This window comes from Hyperoodon ampullatus (assembly GCF_949752795.1).
Source record: "Hyperoodon ampullatus genome assembly, chromosome: 10".
Taxonomy (NCBI): domain Eukaryota; kingdom Metazoa; phylum Chordata; class Mammalia; order Artiodactyla; family Ziphiidae; genus Hyperoodon; species Hyperoodon ampullatus.
In genome coordinates this window covers 44,068,959-44,080,583 of record NC_136923.1, presented here as the reverse complement: position 1 = coordinate 44,080,583, position 11,625 = coordinate 44,068,959, and the positions used below count along the sequence as shown (strand labels likewise).

General features: G+C 46.6%; 1 protein-coding gene across 1 annotated transcript in view; it reads left to right on the top strand.

Annotated features, from left to right (window-relative positions):
- Positions 1-1,479: 1,479 nt before the first annotated feature.
- The window catches only part of SCN11A (sodium voltage-gated channel alpha subunit 11), a gene marked incomplete at its 3' end in the record, with an annotated part of 87,220 nt that continues 77,074 nt past the window's right edge, over positions 1,480-11,625 (top strand). The window contains exons 1-2 of the mRNA XM_079712385.1: positions 1,480-1,487; positions 10,818-10,952. The remainder of the gene's footprint in view (positions 1,488-10,817; positions 10,953-11,625) is intronic.

The window sequence follows — 11,625 nt, the reverse complement described above, 5'->3', positions numbered from 1 at the left end:
TTTATCCAGTATTTTAATTGTTTCAATTGCAAAATTATTTAGGCTATTTAGCTCTCCATGTCAGTCCAGGGTCCTCTTTAAGCTTCACATTTTCTTTATATAAAAACCATTATCTCTAGGGCTTCTCTGGTGGCGCAGCAGTTGAGAGTCCGCCTGCCGATGCAGGGGACAGGGGTTCGTGCCCCGGTCTGGGAAGATCCCACATGCCGCGGAGCGGCTGGGCCCGTGAGCCATGGCCGCTGAGCCTGTGCGTCCGGAGCCTGTGCGCCACAATGGGAGAGGCCACAGCAGTGAGGGGCCTGCGTACCGCAAAAAAAAAAAACAAAAAAAACCCCATTATCTCTTATTCCTTTCTTTGTTACTGTTTTGATTTTGCAATATGTGTATATATGTGTGTGTGTGTGCGCGCGCGCATGTGCATGTGTGTGTATAAATAAATAAATATATATGTGTATATATATATATATATATATATATATATATCTATCTTCAGTTCTGACTCCTGACTTCAAGTAGAACCTGTGAGTGTCTAATTAACAGGCTTGTGAAAAAGTTTTTTCTCCTGAGATTACATTTATTTATACAAAAGTTTCATGGAGAGGAGTATAGCAATTAATATTTTCTTGTGATAAAACTGAAGGTTGAGAATAGTGTTTAAAAATAAAATTAAACATAAATTTAAATTAGGAAAAGGAACATGGTCTTCAAACATACCTGTGCTATAACTCTGTTTTTCTATGTCTGTAATCATAAGAATATCTTTTGCTAATGTTTGTTAAATTGTCCTGTAGACATGTGGATTTCCACATTTGAATGTTGTCTGCCATTATCCTGTAACTATACCTCTCTAGGCCTTGCTAATAATTGTCATACAAGCGTTACTTGTGAAATCCTGGTCTGTAACAGATCTATATGTTTCTAAATTTCTCTTTTTGATGATGGTGTTATCAGGCTCACTTTGTCTGCCTCTTCTCCCTTTCACCGTGGAATTATTAATTTATTCCCAGACTCTAACACATTCTTTGTCTTAAGTGTTAGAAAGATTTTTTTTCTATGCAGCCCACAATGAGTTCAATATGCTTGTATCTGTACTCCCAACTGAGTGAAGGTAGAAGCTCTGTCTTACTCATTTCTGTGTCTAAGTGGTTTATAATTTAGTAGGAACTCAGGAATATAATGAATAGAAACTAAGAAGAAAAAAAAGCGTCAAAATCCAAGTTTTTGAATAGCACTTAATCTGCTATTGAGGCCACCTGGCTTTCTTTTTTTTTTTTGCAGTACGCGGGCCTCTCACTGTTGTGGCCTCTCCCGTTGCGGAGCACAGGCTCCGGACGCGCAGGCTCAGCGGCCATGGCCCACGGACCCAGCCGCTCCGCAGCACGCGGGATCCTCCCGGACCGGGGCACGAACCCGTGTCCCCTGCATCGGCAGGCAGACTCTCAACCACTGCGCCACCAGGGAAGCCCAACCACCTGGCTTTCTTCAGGGTACGAGACGTCTGAGTGGGGTCCAGCAGGGGCAGGGTTGGTGTTCAGAACCTGCCACTCAGCCCAGCCCTCTGATTCTGTCTCTCTTGGGCCACCTGGCTGCCAACAGCTCCAGCTAAAGGAGCACCAGAGTGTGGGTAATGGGACCCAGCCACCATGGGAGGCTGGGGAGGGAGGTTGGCCCAGTACTTGTCATCTCTGCATGATGGCTCTATGGTCCTGGGGAAGCTACAAGCCTGAGACTGCTCCCACCTCCCCTCCCCATTCAGGGAGGCCCAGCATTTTGTTCCCTCCAATTAACTGTGTATAACAACAAGGAATGAAACCAAGTGATTTAAGTAATAATTTATCATATTCAGTTCACCATTAACAGCCATCTAGTGTTTCCTTTGCCCTTTTAAATGAGTCTTTGTTCTGATGCTCAGCTCTTTTGTGTATTCCATAAGCTTTTAATGCAGGCCTTCCCTCCCTCCCTCCCTCCCTCCTCCTGCCTTCCTTGAGCTTTGAAGCACTAGTGTCTTTCTAGAAGCAGCTGAGCCACCTCTCATCTAGCATCCTTGTCCCATTTAATAGGGAATTTGAGTGTTAGTTTATGAGCATGAACTCCCGGCTGCGTGCTGAGAAATGCAAGGGAAAAGGATACAGTCTTTGCTCTGGACCAGCTTTCAACCTAACTGGGGAGATGAGGCTCATCCAACATGGAGCCATCAGAGGAGGAAGGAGGGGACAGTATTTGTCAGTGTCAGCAAAGTTCGGCCTTGCTGTGAGGAAAGCTCCCTGGAGGAAGGGACTGAAACCAGTTCTGAATGTTGGTGTGGATTTGGGGAGGAAGTAGAGGAGAGGGCAGCCCACACAGGGCCTAGTGGGGGCACAAGTGTGGATTTGGGCAAATCTGGTGTGAGGGCAGGTGAGGTAAAGTCAGGGAAGTGAACCTTAACCAGGCTAGTGCTGATTAAGGGAGCCTTTTGTCTGCCTGCTTGCTAGTTTGTCTCACCTATGGGATCAGCTGGCCTATGAGCCTCCTTTTCTTAACCCCACGGTTTCTGGGGTGTGGAGAGCCCGACCTTACAGAGGAAGTCAGGCAGTGGCCCCAGTGCAGTTTTAGGTTTTCTTAGTTTATTTACTTTCACCGCTGTATTCTAGTGGGCTGTGTGTGTGTGTGTGTGTGTGTGTGTGATCAGGTATGTGTGAATGCACACCTTGGCTCTCAGGGACTCTTATCAGACAGTTATGTTTCTGGATTTGGCGCTGGGGTGGTAATAACTGAACTGGGACAGCAGGGGCCATAGCTTTGAGTCACTGAGGCTGTGAGACCCTGGGCCGCTGAAGAGGCCCTGATAGCAGATCTGTCCCTACCTCAGGCCTGTTGGGCTCCCTGACGGTGGAGGATGGGGAGACAGGGAAGCCTGGACCTTTGGAGGAGCTGAAGGAGCACCTACACAGGTCCCTCCTCTCGAGAAGGGTCCCGGGGCTCTGGGGGGCACATTGAGGGTCCCATAGTCAGGGTGTGCCCACAGCCCAGTGCACTGTTCCCTTCTCAGAAGGAAACACCATGCTGGGGGAGGGGGTCTCACTGGCCTTCCAAGGAGCCAAGGTGCTAACAGACTGGACTGCCCAGGGCACAGATCATCCCGGAGAGTGAACTGAGGAGGGAGACGATGTGGAGGGACCCCATGGTCTGACTCTCCAGGCATCTAGGAGCCTGTATTCATATGCTCACTTCAGGGTGTCTCTTGGCTAAAATGTCTTAAAAATGAGGCCTCAGGGGAAAAAAAAACATTAACTAAGATTTCTTTTAAATTTCTGAAATTAAATATAAGTTGAGAGCAAGCAAAATAAGACAACATTACCTTTAATTACAAATTATGGCAATCCAATGATGTGGAGACCTACTTCTTTACTCAGATGTCTTTTGGGAAGAGCATATTATTTATTTGAAAGAAATACTCAGAGAAATTGCTTGAGATGGGTGGTAAGACCCCAGGGGCATGCATGTAAAAAAAAATAGATGGGGCTTTGAAACTGTTATGCTCAAGGCATCAAAAGAAATTTGCCTCATTCCTGAGAGGAAAGTTGGTAGGAAATTTAGGTGAATAGAAAGAACTGAGGGTCCAGTGGAGTTGGGGAAAGCCAAGAGAGATCCTCCAGGGCCAGAAGTGAGGGGCGACAGGATTGGATACAGGTGACAGCAGAGGGACAGGCAGCTAACATCTGTGCGACAATAAAAGGACACATTCTTTTAATGGCAACAGATGGCCACAGGGTCAAGCATGCCTGGGGGTTTTGGTTGGGCCACCTTATACAGAAGTAGCCGGGGAGGTTCTGTGCTCAGGATTTTAGAGAGAGAACCGAGTCTCATCCAGTTTAGGTTTTGACATGAAACAATTAACCTGAGGCCACGTGGTGAATTGAGGAGGAAGGTCTTCCGATTTCTCCTGTGACATTCAGTCATTCTATTTCTGAACTTAAACCTCAGTTAGCAGATATTGTCTCTCTTCTGTGTACATTCATTTCCAGATGCCTTTAAATTTGCTCTAGAAATACCAACATCCTCTTTCTGTCTAGTCAGGAAAGAGCAGAAAAAGAAAGCTGAAATGTCATCTCGAACACTGACTGCAGCCCCTGGACCACCTTCAGCCTCCAAGGGATGGTGGGAAGCGGACGGGGGGCGGGAGGGAAGGATGAGAAGGAGGGGAGGCCAGGAAGGCAGCTTCACAGTCAGGTCAGATGTGTTTCTTCCTGTTGCTGCAGCTCAACTCCCTTCCTCAGTGTTCCCCAAGGACTGACTGTGCAGATATCTGATGTCACGCAGGCCACTGAGTTTTTGCTGAAAGCCTAGACCCGTTCTTCCCTTTTACAAGCTTGGTGGTGCTGCCCCTTTAAGACTTTTCTTGGCTTTACCTCTTCCCTTCGTCCCTAACAAGCCCAAGACCAAACCGAGAAGAATGAAGCCAGGGTAAATTGAGAAAATATTTGAAACCTATTAAGTGTGGCTACAAGTTTATTGAAATTCTTAAGTTAATTATATCCTTTTTGACTTCCAGCCAGTCCCTCACTGGGCTTCCATATAGACTTGGCCACCTATCCCAGCCTCAGGCTGGCGGCATGCCTATCTGTCTGCCTCATTCCTTCCCTCCCTCCTTCCCACCACCTCTTCCCCCCTCCCTCCTGCACAATTAAGTCAGCAATCCTCTGTAGCTACTACCTCCTGGAGCTTAAATATGGTCAGGGCTATAGTGGGTATAAAGAATTTGAAGTGTGTGTGTATTTGTATCCCTGTGAGGGGCAGGGCCATGGTAGATAGTGGAAGATCACGTATATAAACGCTTTCTCTTACCTCAGCCACAAACATTTATTTTAGCTTGTACCTTACAAAGTGTTATCCCCTGGTCATGTAAATCAATCTCATGAATCCTTTGTACAAGTAGGTGTTATCACTCTACATCCAGGTGTTTATGGATGAAGAAACTGAGGCTCAGAGAAATTTTACAAAGGGATTGATCGCACAGCTATTAAGTGGCAGAACAAAATGGGATTTAAGACCAGGTGTTCAATTCTAAATTGTGTGTGTGTGTGTGTGTGTGTGTGTGTGTTTCCTCTCTACACTACACTGGTTCTCAAATAACAATAGAGTTGTACCTTTGTATAACATTTAAGAGTACAAAAGGAAGTTCATTCATATTGCCTTACTTAATCATTAAAACATTATGATGGGGGCTTCCCTGGTGGCGCAGTGGTTGAGAGTCCGCCTGCCGATGCAGGGGATACGGGTTCGTGCCCCGGTCCGGGAGGATCCCACATGCCACGGAGTGGCTGGGCCCGTGAGTCATGGCCGCTGAGCCTGCGCGTCCGGAGCCTGTGCTCTGCAACGGGAGAGGCCACAACAGTGAGAGGCCCGCGTACCACAAAAACAAAACAAAAACAACAACAAAAACAAAAAAAACAACAAAAAAACATTATGAAGTTGGTGCTGTCCCCATTTGGGGGTTCTTTAGGAGTTCTCCTCCCGGATCCATCCCCAGGTTGGCATTGGGAGCTCCCTGACCTCTAGCTTCCTGACCCTCTGTTTATTGGTTTAGAGTCGGCCCCCGAGCCAGGTGAGGTCACTCAGCCCCTTCCCCAGGAATTTTGAGAATGAAAAAGGTCAGCATGTAAACACAGTGGTTGAGAGTGCCCATTTTCTGTTAGGTCAGCTAGGACCAGAGAAAGCCAGTGTACAGTAAGACAGGTGAGCAAAGAGGCTGGGGAACAGCAACAGAACCAAGAGATGAGGAGAGGCAGAACTTCCTGAACGTCCTGCAGGTCTTCAATCTTTGGTTCTGTTCCATGAGAGTCAGCAGCTTCTCTTCCCTTGGATTCTGTATGACACTCCTGTTCCCTGCCAATAAAATCTTTTTTGCTTATACTGTATACTAGGGTTAGGATTTTCTTACTTGCAACCAAAAGAATCCTGAAAAATACATATCAGAAAATGGAAGCAGTGAACTAAGCGCTAAATATAGGTACAAGAAGTGAACGATAGGAGTTAGAGGATGGAGCAGTTTTTGCTGTTGTGTTGCAGGAGATCTCATGAGCTGGGCTTTGAAGCCTTGCTCACAACCTACATGTATGTAACCATTTGGCAAACCCTGTGGAGGGGAAAGAAGAATACACAGGAACCATCTTTTAGGAAGTTTCCGAGCATAGCAGATGCTTTCGGTACTCCTGACACATTCCGTCAGACTACCTCTGATTTCAGCTAAAGCTGTGGTGGACAGCTCTTGTGTACTAACAGCATCCCACCTCAAGGGTCTGTCTTGCTTCTCTTGGCTTTTCTGCCTCAGTGCTTTCTCCAAAGCCACGGGAGCTCTCTCAGCCCATGAGCAAGCATAGCCCAGAGATTTGGAGGTTGGAGAGAAGTTAACCCCAACTGAGATTGGAGGATCTGCTTCCAAGATGGCTTACTCTCATGGCTGATAAGTTGGTGCCAGCTCTTGGCAAGAGGCCTCCGTTCCTCCCCACACAGAATCTCCACAGTGCTGATTGAGTGTCCTCACAGCATGGTGGCTAGCTCCCTCCAGAGGGGCAATCCAGGGAGAAGCCACGTTGCCTTTTGTGACCAAGCCTCAGAAATTACACACTGTCACTTCTGCAATATCATGTTGGTTATACCTGTTCAACTTGGGATAGGACCACACAAGAACATGAATACTGTATCAGAGGTAAGGGTCACTGGGGCTATTTTAGAGGCTGATTACCATAATGCCCCCGTGGACAACCCTCAGCCAATAGGGGATGTAAGCCAGAGGACAAATGCCCAGCCTCCTAATTCTCAAATAAATTCTGCGTAGCTCCTCAGAAGCTCCCCAGAGAGGCTGAGCCCCAGTCTGCCATATCTGTAATCATCTGAAGTGCACACCCTTTGTTGGCTTCTCCTCCTTCTTAGCCTTCTATTCCTCTCTCCCACACTCCTGTTTCCTGTGACTCACCTCCCAAACAAACTCTTTCACTGAAGTACTTGTCTAATGCTTTTGCTTTTGGAGGAACCTAAACCAAAACACAAAAGTAGTATGTAAAATAATTTCATTTGTTTGTTTTAGTATTTATTTATTTGGTTGCACCGGGTCTTAGTTGTGGCACGTGGGCTCCTTAGTTGCGGCAGGAGTGCTCCTTAGTTGTGGCATGTGAACTCCCAGTTGCGGCATGCACGTGGGATCTAGTTCCCTGACCAGGGATTGAACCCAGCCCTCCTACATTGGGAGCACAGAGCCTTACAAACGGGGCCAGCAGGAAAGTCCCTCGCTAGGTCTATTTTGTGTGTGTGTATGTGTGTGTGTGTGTGTGTGTGTGTGTGTGTGTTACGCGGGCCTCTCACTGTTGTGGCCTCTCCCGTTGTGGAGCACAGGCTCCGGACGCGCAGGCTCAGCAGCCATGGCTCACGGGCCCAGCTGCTCCGCGGCACGTGGGATCTTCCCGGACCGGGGCTCAAACCCGTGTCCCCTGCATCGGCAGGCGGACTCTCAACCACTGCACCACCAGGGAAGCCCTAGGTCTATTTTTATACACAGGAAGATCAGGCTGGCTTATTCCCACAAGCCCTCAAAAAAATGGAAGCAACGGTCATGCTTGTCCCTCTCCACATTAATCTTTAGTAAAAGGCAAAAGATTCATTTGATTATGAAGAGAAGTACGAGTATAGATTAAAATAGTTTTGAAATGGTGTGGAGCTGATCACGAAGGTATGTGATATACTGCGCTCTTGGAATATTCATGGTTAACCATGTAGAGGAAGCTCACAGAGGGATAGCATGGTCATGAAAGCTTCGTGGAAGCATCAGGAATTGAGAGATGGAGGGATTGGGGGAAGGGGCAAGAAGAAAGGCAAGAGGAAGGCAGCTTTAGCAATACCCTGAGCGAGGCAGGGAACAGAGAAGAGGGATGTGGCTGGGGGAGGAATGGTCAGTGCGTGGGACAGTCTACCAGGAAGGGGCTGGGGCAGGCTGTCTGTTGGGAAGGCCGTTGTGACAGTCCAGTGAGAGGTTAGAAGGGCTTGTACATCTGGAAATGAAGGATGGAAGTGAAGAGCAAGATCTTACAGAGCAGGACACGCCAGGGCTTCCTTCCCAGAACCAGACGGACAGGATTGAGGAGCCTGCATTGGGTTTCAGAAAGGACTGTGAGGTTAGCAGTTCTTTTATTCATTCATAAATAATTATTAAACACTTATTAAATATGTACTCTTTTAAGCATAGGGCCATAGCAGTGAACAAGATCATGAAACTGTGTCCTCAACAACCATGTTTTCTGTAAGGAACTATCTAGGAATCTCCCTTGGGATCCTAAAGGCAGGTGCATGCTAGGAAATGGATTCTGGACTTCCTCAGAGCTGTGTCCTCAGAATCAGTCGCAGCTAGTTCTCCTTGGTTTGCTCATTCCAAGTTTCCCCACAAAATGTCCTGTTCCCTTTGGCCGCTCTCACCTTCTGCTGTGGTGTACATCATACCCTCAGCATCACTCATTAACATCTGTTCATTTGCGTGGATGTCTTATTGTCAGTGTGATTACAGCCATGGTGCATATTAGGGAAACAGGACTTGGTGGTTATTCATAAAATAATCAGAAGCCTAAGACAGTGCCAGTGCCATGCCTGTGACTCAATACAAGTTCAAGTTCAAACTCAGCAGTATCCAAGTGGTATGCAAGGCCATGCAAATCATCCCTTCATCTTAGCCTCCTCCTCTTCTATCCCCATGGAACCACTTGAGATTCTCTACACATGTCCTATCCTTCCAGGCCTGTGTGTCCTGGCTCATGCTTTTCCTGGAAAGCCCTACTTTCTCACATATTGAGTACTTACTCATTTTCTGAGCCTCAGCTCAAATCCCATCTCTTCTTGGAAGCACTCCTGGAATGAGTTGCTCTCTGCTCTATGCTGTGAAGGCCTCTGTTTGCATCTTGCTTGCAGCCCCTTGACGCTCCCTTTCTTGTTTTATAGTTCTCTGGACAGGTTTCTTTCTCATAAAGAGACTGCAGGCTGCTCAAGGGCCCAGGTCTTATTTTGGTATTTCCAGGTGCTCTACAATAGTGGAGATTCAGTGTCATCTTGGCTAAATCAACAGATGGAAGGCATGGCTGCTGCTAAAGCTGATGCGCCACCTTGACCACTGATGCTGAAACTGATCAGCTTATCAGATGGACTGAGACTGGCAAGGTCTTGCTGCCTGCTAGCACTTGAGGGAGGTGATGATGCTATATGGCTCGAGGGGTGCAAACGTGGGTGCCCTGGCGTTGGCATCTTATATTATGAAGTCCCAGCACAGGTGCTCTGCTCCATTTTTCAAATGCATGTTTGCCTCCCTAAGTTCTCCACAGGAGACGTGAATCTGGGGAAAGTCCTGAATGCAAGCCCCATAGTGCTCAGGCGGCCTGTGTTTGTGTTACTCTTAGTCACTTAAGTCCTTACATTTGGAATCATTTTCACTTCCTTGAAGATGGAGCTAGAAAGATTCTTTGAAACTTCAGAGTGGGAAGTCTGAATCTGACTTAATAGTTTAGGAAAATAATATTTGCCAAGAGTTTATATTAAAAAAGGCCAGGGCCTCTTAAGACAATGGATTTAGAGGCCTCCTTTACCTCTTCAAATGCACACGTTTTTATCCACGTAAAAAATGCTTATTAACTCTAAGCACTTCTCTTATTCTTTGATCTTCTCTTATTCTGAGAGTCACCCTAAAATCAGACAAGGGTTTAGAATTTCTGATCACTGCCTTAAAAAGTCGGGTCATATACACTGTGCCAGGCCTGGTACTAATTCTATCCTATGTCTGTGATTTCATCCTCTCCGTGGGGTCTAGGTGTTGAGTCAGTAGAGGTAGAAAAGCAACCAGGCCTTTCCTCTCTAAGATTATAAGATACTTATATCTAGTGTTTGCAAAGTGCTTTCACAGCTATTATCACATTTGCTTCCTAAGACTAAGGAGATTTGGAAGATTATCCCATTTTATAGGGAGAAAATTAGGGCTCAGAGAAATGGAATGATCCATCCAATATCACACAGCTTAGAGTGGTAGAGCCCAGTTCTTTTGACCAGTATTCAATGCCCCTTCTGGCAGGACCCAAATCTGCCTGTGATTCCAATCCAGCACTCCTTTCAACACCTTTCTACTTCCTACTTCATGCTTCCTTATAAACACGCATCTTGTATCCTTTACCTCAATTGGCTGTCAGCCGGCCTCTGCATGGGGACAATGGCTGAAAATAGCTTATGGTAGGACACTGCCCAGCAAGATTTCATTTTTCCCCAAGAATTAACAAAACAGAAGCCTACATGGGAGAGTTTGGGTTTGGTGACAGGTCCATTGTGGGGTTGCTTTGGTGGCCAAGGGGTCTTCTTGGTGTCCCTTATGACAAACATATAAGGAAGCATGTATTTTCATAGGTCTGAACCCCAGTGTTGATGGCACAAGAGAAGAGAAAGAAGGAGGAGCTGAATGGGTGTCTTGTGAACAGTTTCACGTTGTGGACCTTGGTAGGTCCTGGGGGACGAGACCTTAGAGCCCCCAAGTTAGTTGGCCTGCAAGCTAAGCTGAATGCAGAAACAGCATGGCTTTTCAGATAGACTTTTCTGTATTTTCTCACCCCCTTGGATGAGGCCAAAGAAAAAAACAACCTGTTTCTTTATTAATGATGCTTTCTGCAGAGTTAGATTAAGCACTGATTAAAGGCAGATGCTTCCAAAGTATAAATGTAAGTACCATCTCAGTCACTCTCCGGTTACAGGGTTTCCTACACGATTCTTTAAAATCACTTTGGCTCTCTTCCCATTTCCCTTCCTCTATGCTCTCCACCCAGCTTTGGAGCTGCCCCTCCCAGAAGGGCTTCAATTACCAGGAGCAGGAGCTCGGACTCTGCGAGAGACTTGCTCTGCGGAGAGCTTCAAGAGGTACCACAGGGACTGCTGCCTGGAGCCACCTTACCAGGAGGCAGGTAAGTCCTCTGGGCTGGGGGCAGCCCTGTTCTTCTGTCCTTTCAGGGCTGGACCTGCCACTATGGAACTTGCTCTGTTTTCTTCATCAAGACAGAGTACAGGCCTTTTGTAACCTTTTCCTGCTCAAATCAGAGGCAGAGACCAGGTATAGGATACATGACTCAGGTGATGGGGTCCATCAGGTGGTTCTCTTCCTTTCAAATGCTCTGAGAGGGCATGAACGCATGGGGACAGGAGATGGCTGGCTGGCTGGCCTGGTAGGTGCTTGCAACCCTGGACTTTGTGTCAGGAATTGGACTTTTCTAGAAATGATGTGCTCAAGTCTTGTGTCCATCTGAGGCTATGGTGCAAATCCTCCAAATATTTTCTGAATTCCCTGTGGCCAATTAACTTAATCAGAAATTGATGTACATGAGGGGTTTTGTTTGTTTGCTTTTTGTTTTGTTTTTGTTTTTTGCTGAAGAGCTAGCAACTTAATCTTGGGATTGGCTTTGGACTGAGATCAAACTGTGTTAAAGTCTGTTCAAGTTCGCTTTTTTTCTGATTTTCTTATGGGATCTGTGAAGGAGGAAGAGTATATATATATTCTTGTAATCCACATTAACGTACATGGCTTATGAATCACCAAAGTTAGGAACTTGTTATGCAGACCACCACCCAAAATGGATGAAG